Raw genomic sequence first — 18,244 nt, 5'->3', positions numbered from 1 at the left:
AATATTTTTCTCCACTTATTGAAATAAGCATGTGGGTTTATATGTAGCTGAGTTCAATATTGAAGGCTTACCAACAATCATGTTGTGGCTTGTAGCCCCCAAACAATGCTTTCTTTGGGAACATCAGAATTTGGCTCATGATTAGGTCCTCTACAAAAAAAAAAAATCTTTAGTTCTGTTACTAGCACTTAGGTTACCAAAATGTTAGCTATAGAATACTTAACATGACAATCGAGGCAAAGGACTTGTACTTGAGCTCATAAACAATCAATACAAATCAGTCTGCATCTCCAGTTGGCTATTGCTTTCAACAGGGACCCATATAGTTCTCCAGACCAAGAGTATTATTGTGGGTAGGATCCCCTGCAAGGAGAAAGAATTGAGGGCTGAAAGCAGTAATAAAGGGAAATTTTATATCTCTAGATGCTTACTTGCATAAAATAGAAGATATGAATTGGGCTTGCAACTAAAAAAAAGCTAGAAAAATAACAAATTGAAACTTCCCCCAATCAAATACCAAACTTGAAATTCTAAAAATAAAAGGAGAGATTAATAAAATTGAAAGTAAAAAAAAAACTATTGAATTAATAAATAAAACTAAGACTTGGTTTTATGGAAAAAACAAACAACAAAATAGATAAACTTTTACTAAATTTGATTAGGAAAAGGAAAGAGTAAAATGAAATTGTTAGTCTCAAAAATGAAAAGAGAGAACTTTCCACCAATGAATAGGAAATTAGAGCAATAATTAGGAGTTACTTTGCCCAACTTTATGCCAATAAATTTGATAACCTAAGTGAAATGGAGGAATACCTACAAAAATATAGATTACTCAGATTAACAGAAGAGGAAATAAATTACTTAAATAGCCCCATTTTAGAAAAAGAAATAGAAAAAGCTATTAATCAACTCCCTAAGAAAAAATCTCCAGGACCAGATGGATTTACATGTGAATTCTGCCAAACATTTAAAGAACAATTAACTCCAATACCTTACAAACTATTTGAAAAAATAGGGAAAGGACAACTCCTACCAAATTCCTTTTGTGACACAGACATGGTACTGATACCTAAACCAGGTAGGATGAAAACAGAGAAAGAAATTGTACACCAATCTCCCTAAGGAATATTTGTGCAAAAATCTTAAATAAAATATTAGCCAACTACTGGGCTTATACCCCAAAGAGATACTAAAGAAGGGAAAGGGGCCTGTATGTGCCAAAATGTTTGTGACAGCCCTGTTTGTAGTGGCTAGAAACTGGAAAATGAATGGATGCCCATCAATTGGAGAATGTTTGGGTAAATTGTGGTATATGAATGTTATGGAATATTATTGTTCTGTAAGAAATGACCAGCAGGATGAATATAGAGAGGCTCGGAGAGACTTACAGTAGGAACTGATGCTGAGTGAAATGAGCAGAACCAGGAGATCATTATATACTTCAACAATGATAGTGTATGAGGATGTATTCTGATGGAAGTGGATTTCTTCAACAGAGAAGATCTAATTCAGTTCCAATTGATCAATGATGGACAGAAGCAGCTATACCCAGAGAAAGAACACTGGGAAATGAATGGAAACTGTTTGCATTTTTGTTTTTCTTCCCGGGTTCTTTTTACCTTCTGAATCCAATTCTTCCTGTGCAACAAGAGAACTGTTTGGTTCTGCACACATATATTGTATTTAGTATATACTGTGACATATTTAACAATGCTTGCCATCTGGGGGAGGGGGTGGAGGGAGGGAGGGGAAAAGTCGGAACAGAAGTGAGTGCAAGGGATAATGTTCTACAAAATTACCCAGGCATGGGTTCTGTCAATAAAAAGTTATAATTATTTTAAAAATTGAAATATTAGCAAAGAGATTACAGAAAATCATCCCCCAGATAATATACCATGACCAAGTAGGATTTATATCAGGAATGCAGATCTGGTTCAAAATTAGAAAAACTATTAGCAGCATTGATTTTATCAATAACCAAATTAACAAAAGCCATATGATTATCTCAATAGATGCAGAAAAAGTATTGGATAAAACCCAACATCCATCCTGATTAAAAACACTAGAGAGTATAGGAATAAATGGACTTTTCCTTAAAATAGTCAGTAGCATCTACTTAAAACTATCAGCAAGCATCATATGTAATGGGAACAAACTAGAACCATTCCCAGTAAGATCAGGAGTGATATAAGGTTGCCCACTATCACTGTTACTATTCAATATTGTATTAGAAATGCTAGCTTTGGCAACAAGAGAAGAAAAAGAGATTAAATGAATTAAAGGTTATGAGGAAACCAAATTGTCACTCTTTGCAGATGATATGATGGTATACTTAGAGAACTCCAGAGAATCAACTAAAAAACTATTAGAAATAATTCACAACTTTTGCAAAGTTGCAGGATACAAAATAAATCCACATAAATCCTCAGCATTTTTATACATCACCAACAAAATCCAACAGCAAGAGATACAAAGAGAAATTCCATTTAAAATAATTGTTGATAGGATAAAATATCTGGGAATCTATCTGCCAAGGGAAAGTCAGGAACTATATGAGCAAAACTACAAAACACTTTCCATGCAAATAAAGTCAAATCTAAACAATTGGAAAAATATCAAGTGCTCTTGTTTAGGTCAAGCGAATATAATAAAGATGACAATACTACCTAAACTAATCTATTTATTTAGTGCTATACCAATCAAACTCCCAAGAAACTATTTTACTGACCTAGAAAAAAAGAACCCCAAAATTCATCTGGAAGAACAAAAGGTTGAGAATTTCAAAGGAACTAATGAAAAAAAAAATCAAATGAAGGTGGCCTAGCTGTACCTGATCTAAAACTATATTATAAAGCAGCAGTCACCAAAACCATTTGGTACTGGCTAAGAAATAAACTAGTTGATTAGAGGAATAGGTTAGGTTCACAAAGCAAAATAGTCCATGACTATAGCAATCTAGTGTTTGACAAACCCAAAGACCCCAACTTTTGGGATAAGAACTCACTATCTGACAAAAACTGCTGGGAAAATTGGAAACTAGAATGGCAGCAACTAGGCATTGATCCACACCTAACACCCTATACCAAGATAAGGTCAAAATCAATTCATGATCTAGACTAAAGAATGAGATTATAAACAAATTAGAAGGACATAGGATAGTTTACTTCTCAGATCTGTGGAGGAGGAAGGAATTTGACCAAAGAAGTATGGGAGATCATTATTGATCACAACACAGATAATTTTAATTATATTAATTTTAAAAGTTTTGTACAAAGAAAACTAATGCAGACAAGATTAGAAGGGAAGCAATAAACTGGGAAAACATTTTTACGTTCAAAGGTTCTGATAAAGGCCTCATTTCTAAAACTATATAGAAAATTGACTCAAATTTATAAGAATTCAAGCCCTTCTCCAATTGAGAAATGGTCAAAGGATATGAATAATTTTCAGGTGAAGAAATTGAAACCATTTCTAGCTATATGAAAAGGTGCTCTAAATCACTATTGATCAGGGAAATGCAAATTAAGACAACTCTGAGATACCACTACACACCTGTCAGATTGCCTAGAATGACAGGAAAAGATAGTGATGAATGTTGGAGGGGATGTGGGAAAACTGGGACACTTACACATTGTTGTTGGAATTGTGAATGGATCCAACCATTCTGGAGAGCAATTTGCAACTATGCTCAAAAAGTTATCAAAGTGTGCATACCCTTTGACCCAGCAGTGTTACTACTAGGCTTATATCCCAAAGAGATCTTAAACAAAGGAAAGGGACCCACATGTGCAAAAATGTTTGTGGCAGCCCTTTTTATAGTGGCTAGAAACTAGAAATTGAGTGGGTGCCCATCAGTTGAAGAATGGCTGAATAAGTTGTGGTATATGAATGTTATGGAATATTATTGTTCTGTAAGAAATGACCACAAAATGATTTCAGAAAGGCCTTGAGAGACTTACATGAACTCATGCTGAGTGAAATGAGAAGAACCAGGAGATAATTATCTATACACAGCAACAACAATACTATATGATGAACAACTCTGATGGATGTGGCTCTCTTCAACAATGAAATGATTCAAACCAGTTCCAATTGTTCAGTGATGAAGAGAGCCATCTACACCCAGGGAGAGGACCGTAAGAACTGAGCATGGACCACAACATAGCATTCTCACTCTTTTTGTTACTTGCTTACATATTCTGCTGCATTTTTTTACTGGTTTGATTTGATTTTTCTTGTGCAGCATGATGATTATATAAATGCATATGCATATATTGGATTTAACATGTATTTCTACCATTTTTAACATATATTGGACTACTTGCCATCTAGGGGAGGGCATGGAGGAAGGGAGGGAAAATTGGAACACAAGATTTGGCAAGGGCTAACGATGAAAAACTGTCCACGCATATGTTTTGAAAAATAAAAAACTTAAAAAAAAAAAAGAATTCAGGGCTGCTAGAAAGAGTACCATTGTCTCTACTACCTGCACAGCCCATATAACTCACACTACTAGTGAAAGGAAAGGTGTATGTTTGCTCCTCCTGGTAATGATTCTGTTGTTCCTGAGTTCTAGCACCTGTAGCTCCCAAGTTGTACCAGCTTTTTGACTGGGTCCAGGAATGCCTTTATAATTTTATGTTGTTCTTCTCCTAGGTGGTTGTGTGCTACCTTGGAGGGGTTTCACAGATAAGCAAGTCTCCTTTAAGAAGCCACATCTGTGGTCATTAGAGAGAGTAGGTTCAGTAGAGCTGTGTGGGTAGAAGTCCAATTAATCATAACTTATCCCTTCCATATCATGGGGCCTATCGGTACAGCACCTCCACAGTTTGGAAAATCCATGTAAATTTTTTGGCCCTCTCTTTTTTTTTTTTTTTTACCAGAGAAGATATTTGAATTTTTTTCCTCTTATGGGATGTTTACAGTACCTTATTGTAAAATTTGGATTAAGTATTTTACCAGAAGCTCTGTCATCTGCAGGCCTTGAAGTATCATCTGCAACTTCTGCATAACTCCCCCACAATTCCCATTTAATTTCCTGTACTCACCCGTGATATATCAAAACTGCAATTGGGAAAGTTGTGTTGCAGAAGGGATAACTGTACAAGTTCTTTCAGTACTTTGGGATGTAATTTATTCTGGCCTTGTAACTTGAACTCACCGAGAGTAGATTATCTTCTCATTTACCTTTGGCTCAATTCCCCATTAATCATTTTTGTTCTATGTTAACTACTCTGTCTCACCTTCCTGAGTTCAAATCTGGTCTCAGACATTTGCTAGTTTCATGACCCTGGGCAAGTGACTTTACCCTCTTTGCCTCAGTTTCCTCGTCTGTAAAATGAACAGGAGAAGGACATGGCAAACAGCTCCAGGATCTTTGCCAAGAAAAACTTAAATGGTGTCGTGAAGAGTCATATATGACTGAAACAACTAATCTGAAGATCATTTTCCTAATTGGAGAAAATGGAAGCAAAATAGTAACTAAGCTGATATTTATATAGCACCTACTAGGTGCTAAGCACTAAATAAGTGCTTTACAATTATTATCTCACTTCATCCTCACAACAACTGTACAGAGTAAGTGTTGCTATTATTGCCATTTTACAGATAAGAAAACTAAAGCAAACAGAGGTCACAAGTTTGAAATATCTAAGGCTGGATTTGAGTTCAGATCTTCCTGGCATCAGGTCCACCATTACATCTACCTGGCCACTTCACTACAATAAGATTTGACTACTTCTGCCTTCTCTGTGTTGTTTCTTATCATCTTAGTCATCCTATTTGTTTTTGATCTTCCGCTTGTACCCTATATACTTAGTAAGAAATACTTTTGATTTTCTTTAGAATTCATTCCAATAGCTAATCTGTTTCTTCAGCTTCCTGACTTCAGCATCCCTGACGTTAGTGTTATAAGACTAAGTACTCCTATGTATTTGCTTTCAGTTAACTTGCCTTGCTTTCATTTTTTTTGCACAGTTCTTTAAAATAGGAAGATTTTTATTGTTGTTGACTTTTCTTTAGAGAGTTCTTCTTTTCTTTTCTAAATCGGTTTGGAGAATCCCAGGGAAGAAACTCCTTCTATTGAGGCAAATTCATATCTCCTCTACAATTCAGTCTTAGACGATTGCTTGAGGCACTAAGGGGTTAACTGAGTTGCCCAGGTCAAATACTTACAATATATCAAGGATGAAAAGTGAACCCAGATTTTTCTGACTCAGGGTAGTTCTCTAACCACTAGGTTAGGGTACTTCCTTATCTACCAACATTTCTAAGATGAAGGGGCCACTTTCTCCCAGAGTTCCATTACTTATACAAGGGTCCAGAATAGCAATTTCCCTAATTACTTTCTCTATCTTTTGAAGAATGAAATTATCATTTAAGCCAGTCGAGAAGTTAGCACTTGCTTGAATTTTAGCAGAAGAACAGCTGAAACCCCTGTTCATTGTTATATAATGCTTCTATGCCAAGTTTTCCATTTTCTTCTAAAATTCATTATCTATTTCCTCCTTTGGCCTAGGTGGTCTCTCCTTCTACTACAGTATTTCTATTTCCATTGAACTTCATCCAAATTCAATCCACTTTAGGCCCCCCCTCTAATTTTTTTTGATTTGCTCAGAATATATGCCCTTTTTTATATCACTTTGATTTCACCTCTTTTTGACTAAGATACCCTCCTCTCTGCCGATATTTCATCACTACCAAGGCTACTTTGAGAAAACTGAATGCAACAATGTTGCTTCTTGTGATTATTACTGTAATTTTTTAAAACATCAAATGGCACTCTTCTTTCCTAGTAATTGTAACAAACTTCCAGGATCTTTGAGAATCGCAAGAAACCAGTCTGAGAGATCATCTAGTCTAGCCCTTCAAATATGCTGTGGGGATCTGCTGTATAACATCCTTGGCATTTAGTCATTAAGTCTCTGCTTGGATACTTCCAAGGATGAGAATTACACTTCCTCAAAAAGTAGTCTATTTCATTTCCAGACAATTCTGATGGTTATTTAATTTTTAAAAAAGTTTAGCCTTTGATTAATTAGATCAAATTAATTATCAAACATGTGACTTTGAAGCTGAGCATGAGAATTTTTCTTTAAACCTTCATATAGTTCAGACATATTATGTATTTAGGACATTTCTCATCCCCAAAATAAGATTGTAAATGAAAGAAAGGCTTTTATAAAATAAATTACATTATCTGGGAAAACAATGTAATTCTGGCTATAAATATATGCTGTCTGCTTTAATGCATTCTATTTTTCATTTCCTTGTCTGAGCTGCTTTTAGCTTATTTATAACCTTAGAGATCAGACTAGTGGTTTTTTATTTAATTGGGAGTAATTTAAAGCTATCATGTATGAGTGTTCAGAGGATACCTGACAACACTGAATATCCCTGTTGTTTCAGAAACATCTCATTAGAGAAATGCAGTTAGACCAGTTAGCCGGCCATTTATCCCATGGGAGCCCTTTGGGGGCCAGTAAGTTGAGGGGCATTTATACCTCGAACAAACAAATGAAACACCATCTACGCTCTTATTTTTACCTTTTCTGATTTCGATCAGAACTAACTGCTTTGGAAGATGAAGAAAGGAGACTTTTCTAGGATAAAGCTTCATGAAATAGTGACTACTCTCAGTCTATCCAAATTGAATCCATTCTTGGGGATGAAGTCCAAATATCACCCACCTCTTCCAGGAAGTTTTTCCTGGCTACTCCGATTGCTACAGATCCCTCCCATCTCCAACTTCTTGTAAAGTAGCTATTCCAATCAATCAACAAGCATTTATTACATGCCAGGCATCGTGTTGAGTCCTGGAGATACACAGAATTCGGGATTGTTAGAAAAGAGATCCTTCTCTCCCAATTCATTATTAACATATCACACTACTAGAGAAGGGGAAAGGTCAAACGTGGTTCTTTCTGGTTATGACTGTTCCTCAGTTCCAACTCCTTTTGCTCCCATATTGGTCCACATCCTTATACATTAATGGGAGGAAGGGAATAACATGCACACAATTATGTACAAAGATACACTGTATACAAAATAAACTAGAGATAATCAACAGAGGTAAAACGCTGGAATTAAGGGAGATGGGGAAAAGCTTCTTACAGAAGGTGGGATTGTAGCTGAATCTTGAAGGAGACGAGGGACCTTAAAAGGTGGAGATTAGAAACTCCTGCCAGCTAGTGAGAACCCATTGTTAAATTTTCAGTGAGGACCTTTACACCTTAGAAGCAGGTCAATGCTAGGATTCAGGGCTTGATTGTCTAGGCTTAAGAAAGAGATGGAGAAAATGTTAATGGCGAACATTGAATTTAAAAGTGTATTAAGCATCCTCCCCTAAAATTCTCAAGAGTCTAGAGATGGAGTGCTTAGTTCCAGAAATAGCAAGAAGACCAAGGTCACTGGACTGCAGATCCAAGATTGGGATGGGATGGGAGCAGTGTAAGGATAAGAAGACTGGACAGGTTGATTAAAGTCAGGTTATGGAGGATTTTAAAAGGCAAATCCATTATTTTCTATTTGGTCCTGGAGATGATAGAGAGTCAGTAGAATTGATGGACTAGGATGATAATTTTGCGCTTTAGGAAGACCAATTGGAATGGAGGAAGACTTGCTTGAGTCAGGGGCAGGCCAACCAGCATATGGCTAGGTGGTACAATAGACAAGCAACTGGTCTAATAGCTCAGAAAGATCTGAGTTCAAGTCCTACTTCAGGGAAGTAAACTTGATAGCTCTGTGATCCCTATCTTTGGTTACCCATTTGTGAGAGGAAGGGCCTGGACTCAGTCACCTATAAGGTCTTTCCAGGTTAAGACCTATGGTGCTATGACTTTAATGATTTCTATCATGCATTTTGTCACTTCATTATAGTTTGCCTTATCTTTCTTCCTGTGGACCTGTAGACAGTACAGTTCTTGAGGCAGGGACTGTGTCTTTGATATTCCCAATAAATTCTTAACACTTTTATATTCCCTATAATTCTTAACACAGTGCTGTGCTCTTAGTAGGTTCTTTTTTTCCCTAAGAAAATTAATAATTTATTAATCATTTCCTAATGATATCTATGGGATATCCAGTTCCAGAAGTACAACAGTCAGCTGGAGATTCAAAAAGGGCATAATGGCTGCCATTTACATTGCTCATCAGGGTCTGCAAAACACTTCCTATATATCATATCACTTGAGCTTTGTGTCATCCCGATGAGAGATACTAACAGTTGTTACTTTTTTGGTCAGTCAAGGAAATTCTTTTCATATTTTTTTTATTTTTCCTAATACATGCAAAGGGAGTTTTCAACATTTACCTTTGCAAAACTTGGGTTCCAAATTTTTCTCTCTCCCTTTTCCCCACCTCCTATAGACAGCAAGCAAATTCCATTATGTTTTTTTGTTGAGGCAATTAGGGTTAAGTCACTTGCCCAGGGTCACACAGCTAGGAAGTGTTAAGTGTCTGAGATCAAATTTGAACTCAGGTCCTCCTGACTTCAGGGCTTGGTGTTCTATCACTGTACCATCTAACTGCCTGCAAATTTCATTACTTTTAAAAAATATTGATTAGTTTTTGATATTTACTTTCATAAGATTTTGGTTTCCATTTTTTTCTCCCTTCCTCCCCCCAGCCCTCCCCAAGACAGCAAACAATCTGATATAGGTTATATGTGTTCAATCATATTAAACATATTTCTACATTAATTGATGTCACAATAGGTTCTTAAACCAATATGTGCAGGCTGATTGGTTGATAATCCTGTGATTTAATTAGTGAAATGTTCCAATTTTGAAGGAGGGTGGATGTAAATGCTAATGTCCCAAACTTTAATGAACCTGAGATTCAGAATTTTAAAATGTTAAAAAGTTCTCTAATGCTAAAGAAAGGGGTAGGAGGGAGATGGCAAGGAGGGAATATGATGGGATTTGAATTTGCCCAGAAAAAAAAAATCTTGATTATGGAATATTTGTAAGGATCCCTCTCAGTGCTCCAGGCAAGTCTCTAGAATATAAATTATAGAGAAGTTGCAGACCCCGATCCTCTAAGATTTAGAACTGGGAGAGACCTTGTCGGATCATCCAATCCAAAACTCTTATTTAACAGCTGAGACAGAGAGGTTAAATGATTTGCGCAGGGACACACAGCTAGTAAATTAATAACAGGCAGGATTTGAACTTGATTCTTGCCGACTTCCAAGCCAGTGGCCTAATGACTGCTTTCAAGGCCCCACCACTTCATAAACTATCCAACCAATTGCCACCACAGTACTTTGCCTGCTAGATGATCTGGGACATGAGTTAATGAAGAGATGGCACATCCGTTCACATGTAAATAAGTGCCTTTAAGTTACTTTAAAGCATTTTGCTCTCCAAATAAGAGAAAATGATCCCGCACCACACTCCCTCCCAATCTTAGCTCCGTTCTTCACGGCCTAGCAAACCCTTTCTCCACACAGTGACAGCCCCAAAGTTCAGACTGAAGTTTATCAAGCTGGGAATGAGCGGAGGCTGTATTAATTGCTGTAGATGAAATTCACCATCGGATCTCCTGAATAAACATTCTTGTTCCTCACTGAAAGTAAACTAATTGAATACCGGCTGCAAAGAAAAATTAGTGAACTCATGAATTTTCCTTCGGTTTATACATCAATTTCAAAAGCCAAATGTTTAAGTCACACTCTAAGTCTGGATCCAAAGTGTCTTGGAACTGAAACAGTGGCCAATATTGGCTCCTTGCTGTGAAATTCAAACTCCCGTTTGGATTATTAATGGTCACTAATAGCTTGTAATCAAGGTACAAACTGTCAGGTAAACAAACAATTAACTTGTTTGCTTGAAGTGTTAAGAGAGCATAATTAATGAACCTGCTAATTGTTGAGGGGGATGGGGAGAAAGGCAGGAATTAGTATTCTGTCTTGACATCCACAGGAGCTCATAGGCAGGCACTTACATACCCAGACTCCCGGCCCTATCTCAGTAGGAGCAAATCCCTGAACCAGCTGCAGATGATTGAACATTAATAATTAATATGTGTCCAAAGCAAATGGTTTCCATACCTATCAGTGATTAGAGGACACTGAACAGCTGTGCTATAGTAGAGTGTGATCATTTTCAAAATATCCAACAGCCTTCTTTCCTAAAACTCCACGGGATTACGTTGTGTTGCCCACTGGGGAGCTCTGATTTTGACCAACAATAGGAGAGGGGGCATTTAAGTCATTAGTAGCTTACCTAATCTTCATTACTGGACTGGAGTCCGACCAGAGGTCTAACATTGGCCAAAGATCATTAGACCCCACGCCCCACCACCACCAACGTCCACACCCACCCCACCCCACCAAATCTTCTATTTGAGTTTTGGATCCCACTGTTTCTGATCGAATCCATCAATCAAGTTGTTCCCAGCTCAAAGAGTTTTAGGAAAGAAGGTTGTCGGATATTTTGAAAATTATCACACTCTATTATAGCACAACTGTTAAGTGTCTTCTAATCACTGACAGGATCTGAGTTTGAATCCCAGCTCTGCTACTTAATCCCTGTGACTTTGGGCAAGTCACTTCTTATTTCTGGGCCTCAGTTTCCTCAGCTGTAAAACGAGGGGGTGGGACTAGCTGACCTCCGAGATCCCTTCTAGCTCTAAACAGATTGTCCTACTCTGCTCTGGGTCTCAGCTTGTTGTAGAACATTCTTGAATCAATTTCTAGATTTTGTTTACACAAACTAGTCTCCTACCTTAGATGCAATAATTTGCACCTGTCAACAAATAATAATGTATTTGAATATGTACAAATATATTCACACATGAAAAGTTTTGTTCTTTGCAGCAGAGTCCAAATCTTGACCAATAGTTTCTGCTATTTATTTTCAAGGCATGGGGTTTTACTTAAGCTAACAAAAGGATTTGAAGTACTCTCTTTTGGTAGAAATCAGCTTTTGTTCAATATTTAGCTAATATGTTATGACTAATATTCCGATTTCCACTATTTACCCGATGGACTAACTTGAGTTAAAGCAAACCAAACTAGTGCCTTGACATATGAGCACAAATTTCTTAGATATATTTAAAAGATTCAAGAACAAAATCAAAGGCAAGATGCAGATGAGCTTTATGCCTATGATATAGGAAATCTGTCTTTATACATGGGCACTGGTGATCCATCACCTGAATGGTGAGAGATCAGGTCAGCTAGAAACAATAGCCCCAAAAGAGGAAGCCTATCTTTGAGTAAAATAAATTCCTATCGATTTATCTATCGAGAAGTAGATCTCTATTTTTCTTCCACTGAATGAAATACAATAATTGTACATAAACATACTTTAACCATTTTTGTGATATTTCCAAACACTGACCAGCTCAGATATGGAGGGTCGAAGGGCAGCCGCTATATACAAAAGCCCGAGGATTGAATGAGTTTCTCTCCCATGCTGGGGCTGCCTATTGGCAGCAGATAAACAAAAAGAGAATTAGAATTTCTACTCTGGTATTTATTAGATTGGTCCATTATGTTTCTGGTGCAGAATTGATTCTCTTGGAAGAAGTGAGAGTAAAGAGGTGAGCCTCTTTGGGGTGAAGCAGTGGGGCCATGGAGGTGTTTTGGTCTTTGGTGGCCATCCCTGTCTCGGTATTCATCTGTGTCGTGTTATCGTACCTGAGGAAATTTTGTATGACGGGCTATGCTGCTGAGCTGCCTGAGGTCTCGGGCACCAAGAGCAACAAATGGTCTCAAAATGATCATTGCATCAAAAAGTTATGATCCTGACAATACCTTTTGAACCCTTCACTAGTTCCTCAGGCAGACCTGAGTTAGAAGGCATTATGACAATTTTAAAGTTTGAATTTAATATTCAAAAATTCCGAGTACTTTGTCAAGGTCAACTGGAAAAAATTCAGATACAGTTTAAATACCCTTTCATGTGAATGAGATCAGAAAGCATGGATTGAGTGGGAATTATGTTGGTTGATTTGTGAAAGGTAAATGAGCCATTCATGGGCTAATTCCAGGAGATCAAATGACCTCTGTACACCTACCTAAGATGGTGATCAATAAATATTACTCTTTGCTTCTACCGGCAGGCAGAGTATAGTAGCCACTGCTATTTGAAAGCAGGTGCCTGTTAAAAAAAAATAGTCTTGCTACTAAGAAAATCGATACCATTTTCAAGACCTGTATTATTGAAATAATTGACCATGACATCAAATTATTTTAACTTAGTTACCTAATACTACCTGCCTCCCTTATAGCGAGTTGAGATTTACAGATAGTCGATTATTTAATAGAATCCTGAAGGGCTAACTCTGCGGTCAGCCTTGGGGCCTTAGTTGAGAAGAGAGCATATTGCTCATCATTTTAAAATGCAGTTGATTAATGTTTTTGTTTGTGTTGGGAATGTGATATCAAGCATTACTGACTTACTGATCTGTTTATTAACTTGTTGATTAGACTGCAACTTATTCCTTTGACTGAACCAAGGGCAGATGACCTATGAGAATAAACGTTGCCACGGTCATGAAAGCAGAGTAGTTGATCTATGGGAACAAAAAGGCATCACCTTTTTCCAATAACACTCATGAGGGCATTAGGGTCTATCATGAGGTCCCTGGCTGGCACTACATAAAAGTTGAAAGAGCCTAGGTCTCCGGGGTGACATTCCCTAACCTGGGCCTTATGATGTGGCTATGGAGCCGAGTATGTTGGAAAGAGAGAGAATGAGAAGAGGGCTGGGCGAGACCTGGTGACGATGCTGTGTCTCCAGGGCAGGGAATGTCTGGGTTTCCTGGGTGGCTTCCGCAGCATAGGATTGTTTCTTTATGTTATAGGAGTGCCCCTAAGGAAGTTGTGTACACTGAGTTGTGCTAAGAGCCTGAGGTTTTTCAGCACCAAAAATTCCAAAGGATTGAGGACCCTTTCTCACAAGGTCATCTCCATATCTGGCTGTACTTCTGAGTTCTTCCCTCTTCTCTCGATTATGCCTGAAGCCCTCCACCACTGAACTTCCATTTATCGTTCCTTCATTATTTCATACATTTCGTCTTCATACTCTCTGTATTACAGACATACTGTATAAGCTTCTTTGCAAACCTGACATTATGAATTCATATAGGCCATCCATCCCCCAAATCTGGAATACACTCTCCTCTCTTTTACATTTAAGAATTTTTGCCTTTCTTCAAGGTCCAGCTCAGATTGCCCCCTAGTTATCAGTATCCTCTCCTCAATTTTCCCGAGATTATACATTTCCTATTGAATGCAAGCTCCTTGAGGATAGGAATGGTTCCCCATTTTGTCTTTGTACTTCTGATACCTCGCACAGATCCGCATATATATTAGATGCTTAATAAATATTTGATTGAATAGAATGGAATCATTAATTAGGGACTTTGCTGCATCATTCCCTATGCATCTTTTTCTGTTCTCTTTTCCTGCCTTACATTCTCTTTTGCACCATTTCTTACTTAAATCTCTCCTATCTATGCCAGTGGCCTTAATGGCTATTTCTCAGTTCTGCTAAGAGTTGATCTTTGGCTCACAGAATACTTTAACAACAATCATTAAGGGAGATCCTGAAAGCTTCCCTTTGAGTATAATAGATTTTCTTTGTGTATGGAATGAAAATGAAAAAATCTTTTCCCACATAATTTTTATCTTTTATCTTACATGAAAATCCCTCCAAAGATAAGCATAATGATAATTGTCCTGACCCAGTTGTGTAATTTGTTCATTCACTCATCCAATCACTCATTCCACATGTATTTATCGAGAACTTAACTATTATGTTCAAGGTCCTGTGCTAGGCACTGGGGAGTACAGAGCTCTATGCCTCAAGTTGTTTACAGCCTGGCAAGGGAGATAGACCAGGGGCATCAATGCCTATGAAACAAGGCAGAAGTGTGATAAAAGTACACATCTACCTCATTTTATTGCCCTTCACAGAGATTGTGTGTTTGTTTGTTTTTTTAATAAATTGAACTTCTGCGGCAACCCCGCATAGATCAAGACTATCAGAACCATTTTTTGAACAGCATGTGTGCTCATGTTGGGTTTCTGTGTCATATTTTGATAATTCTCATGTTTCAAGCTTTTTCATCATTATATTTGTTATAGTGATCTGTGATCAGCAATCTCTGATGTCACTCCCGTAATTGTTTTGGGACACTACAGACCAGGCCTATATAAGCCAGAAAACTTAATCAATAAATGTTGTGTGTGTTTTGACTGCTCCACTTTATCAGTCAATCCCATCTCTCTCCCTTTCCTCTGGCGTCTCTATTCCCTGAGCCACAGCAATATTGAAATTAGGTCATTTAATAACCCTACCATGGCCTCTAAGTATTCCAGTGTAAGGAGGAGTCAATTTATATAGCAAACTTCATTGTTCTCTTATTTCAAGAAATTGCCACAGCCATCCCAACCTTCGGCAACCACCACCCTGAGCAGTCAGCAGCTGTCTGTACTGAGGAAAGACCCTCCACCAGCAAAAAGATTAAACTCACTGAAGTTCCCAGTGAGTGAAGTCCCAGATAATGGGTAGCATTTTTTTTATCAGTAAAGTCTTTTTAAATTAAGGCATGTATGCTGGGTTTTTTAAACATAACACTATTGTACACTTAATAGACATAGTACAGTTTAAACACAACTTTTATATATACTAGGAAACACAAAAATTCATGTGCCAAACTTGATGGTGATATTTGCTTTGTTGTAGTGGTCTGGAACCAAATCCACAGTATTTCCAAAGTTTGCCTGTACAAAGTGCTTTCAGAATTCAGGAGGGTGTGAGGAGAGAGAGAGAGGAGGAGGAGGAGGAGGAGGAGGAGGAGGAGGAGGAGGATAGGAGAGGGGAGAGGAGAAGAGGGAAAGAAAAAGAGAGAGGGAGGGAGAGAAAAAGAGAGAGGAAGAAGAAAGAAAGAGGGATAGGGAGAGAAAAAGAGGAAAGAGGGAGAGAGACAGATCATTTTTGATTCAAAGAAGGTTTAGGAAAGACTTCATGGTGGAAGTGAAACTTGAACTTGGATTTAAAGGATGGACAAGTCACTGAAATTCTCTGACTTTGGAGTTGGATGATCTGAGGTGGAATCTTGGCTTTGTGAACTTGGATAAGTCCCTTGCTCATTCATGTTCCTCCATGAGAGGGTTGGACTAGATGGTCCCCAGAGACCTTTACAGATCTAAATACTAAGATTTTATGATTCCTCATAGAGTTGTTGTGAGAAAAGTACTTTATAAACCTTAAGAAATTATAGAAATTGGAATTATTTTTAATTGGTAAAGATATGGGAAAGTCATTTCAGGCAGAGGAAATAGTTTAAATGTAGACACGTTTTCAGGAAAGCACAGTAAACTTGGGGGTGGGAGAGGTCTGCTTTGGTTAAAAAGTAGCATACATATAGGGGAGTAGTAGACTGAGTCCAGATCCTAGAAGGACTTGAATTTAGGGCTAAGAATTCTAGATTTTTTTATTTTAGGTAATGAAGAATTATTTATGATTTTTGAGCAGGGGAGCAATTACTCTTCTATTTTTTTATTCCACCTTTCTGAGCCAGACATAACAATAAAGAGACGTGACAGCTATTGTCAAATGCACATAAACTATTTGGCAATAACAGTAATGTAATGGGGACCTGGCCAGTGGAGACTCAGAACAGAGATACACATCATGCTCTGCCTACTGCCAACCCATGTGGAGGAGTCTGGGGAGTTCGCTTCTGGAAGGACATGACAACATGTAATGGAAGCGACCTATTTTCCAATTTGGAGCATGCACATGTATTCTGACTGTGTCCAAGTCTCTTAATTCATGTTGAAGAGAAGCTTTTTTGAGGGGCTGCTGAATCAGAACTGGGAGACAGAGAAAAGACTCCAATGTGAACAATTCAGCCCTTTTTCTTCCTTGGTTGTAATCAAGGAAAAACATGCTGTGAGTCTTTGGGCAGGGAGAAAGGTCTCTTAACAGAGGTCTTAATCTTCATACTTAGGCCTACTGGTGGTTGTGAAAAGAACTTTTGCTATATGTTTTGTTCATTGTTTCTTTCCTGCCCTTAAATAAAGGAATGTTGGAGGTTTTGCACTCATGAGCTTTGGAAGTTTGAAGGATAGATTTTGTGGATAGATAAGTCCAATGAAGAATAGAAATGCAATGACAACAGCCATAAGGGAGCAACGGCAACTCAACTATTGGCTATGCTGCATATAGAAGTAAACTTGTTTGGGTAAATGCTTGTAGTAATTGTATTAAGTTTGAGCTCTGCAGTGGCCAAGGTGAGAGAGCATAGCTTCAGGTACTTGGAGAATGGTATGTACTTACATTTTTGCTATATCATTTCAGCTTTGTGGGAATAAGAGAGAGGCTACCAGTAGATCCAAGCAAAGCCCTGGATACCAATACAAAAACAAAAACAAACTACCAATACAAAAAAAAATACAAAAGAAAGACCTGAGCCAGAAACCAACACAGAGGTGTTGGTCCTTGGCAATAAAGAGAGGCAAGCCCAGAGCATCATGGCAACAGCCCAATGAGGGGGCAATTTCAGAGCCCAGCAGCAAAAGAAAGGCCTTAGGAAGAATCTAAAGTGGGTATGGCCAGAATCTTATCACTAGTAAATAGCAAAGTAGAAATTCTAAAAGTCAAAAGGATCAATAAAATAAAAAGTAGAGTAATTGAATTAATTAAAATGAGTAGTTTTTAATCTAATAAGATAACTACCTAAAGTGATTTTTAAAAAAAGAAAACATTATTCAAATAAAAATGAAAAAAAAAGAGAATTGGCAACAATTAAAGAAGAAGTAAAGGAAATTATCAGAAACTATTTTGCCTATATGCTAACAAAAGCAATTGTGATTTATATGCTAATAAAATTGTATGCTAAAAAATAACTTGGAGAAAATAGATTAATATTAAAAAAATATAAAATGACCGGAATAACAAAGGAAGAAAGGCTATTTAAACATATATATATATATATATATATATATATATATATATATATATATATATATATATATGCAATTGAAAGAGACAAAAATGAACTTCCAAAGGAAAAAAATTCAGGAACAGATGTACTTACATGTGAATTCTATTAAGCATTCAAATAACAACTCATTCCAATATTATATAATCTGTTTGAAAAAATAGGGAAATAAGGGACCTTTCCAATTTCTTTCTGTGGTACCAATATGATCTTGATACCTAAACCAGGGAGAAATAAAGCAGAGAAAGAAAACTATATCCCAGTAGCACTAATAAATGTTAAT

Source organism: Sarcophilus harrisii, chromosome X (genome assembly GCF_902635505.1).
Source record: "Sarcophilus harrisii chromosome X, mSarHar1.11, whole genome shotgun sequence".
Classification (NCBI taxonomy): Eukaryota; Metazoa; Chordata; class Mammalia; order Dasyuromorphia; family Dasyuridae; genus Sarcophilus; species Sarcophilus harrisii.
The sequence above is the reverse complement of the archived record's forward strand: the minus strand, read 5'-3'. Positions refer to the sequence as shown.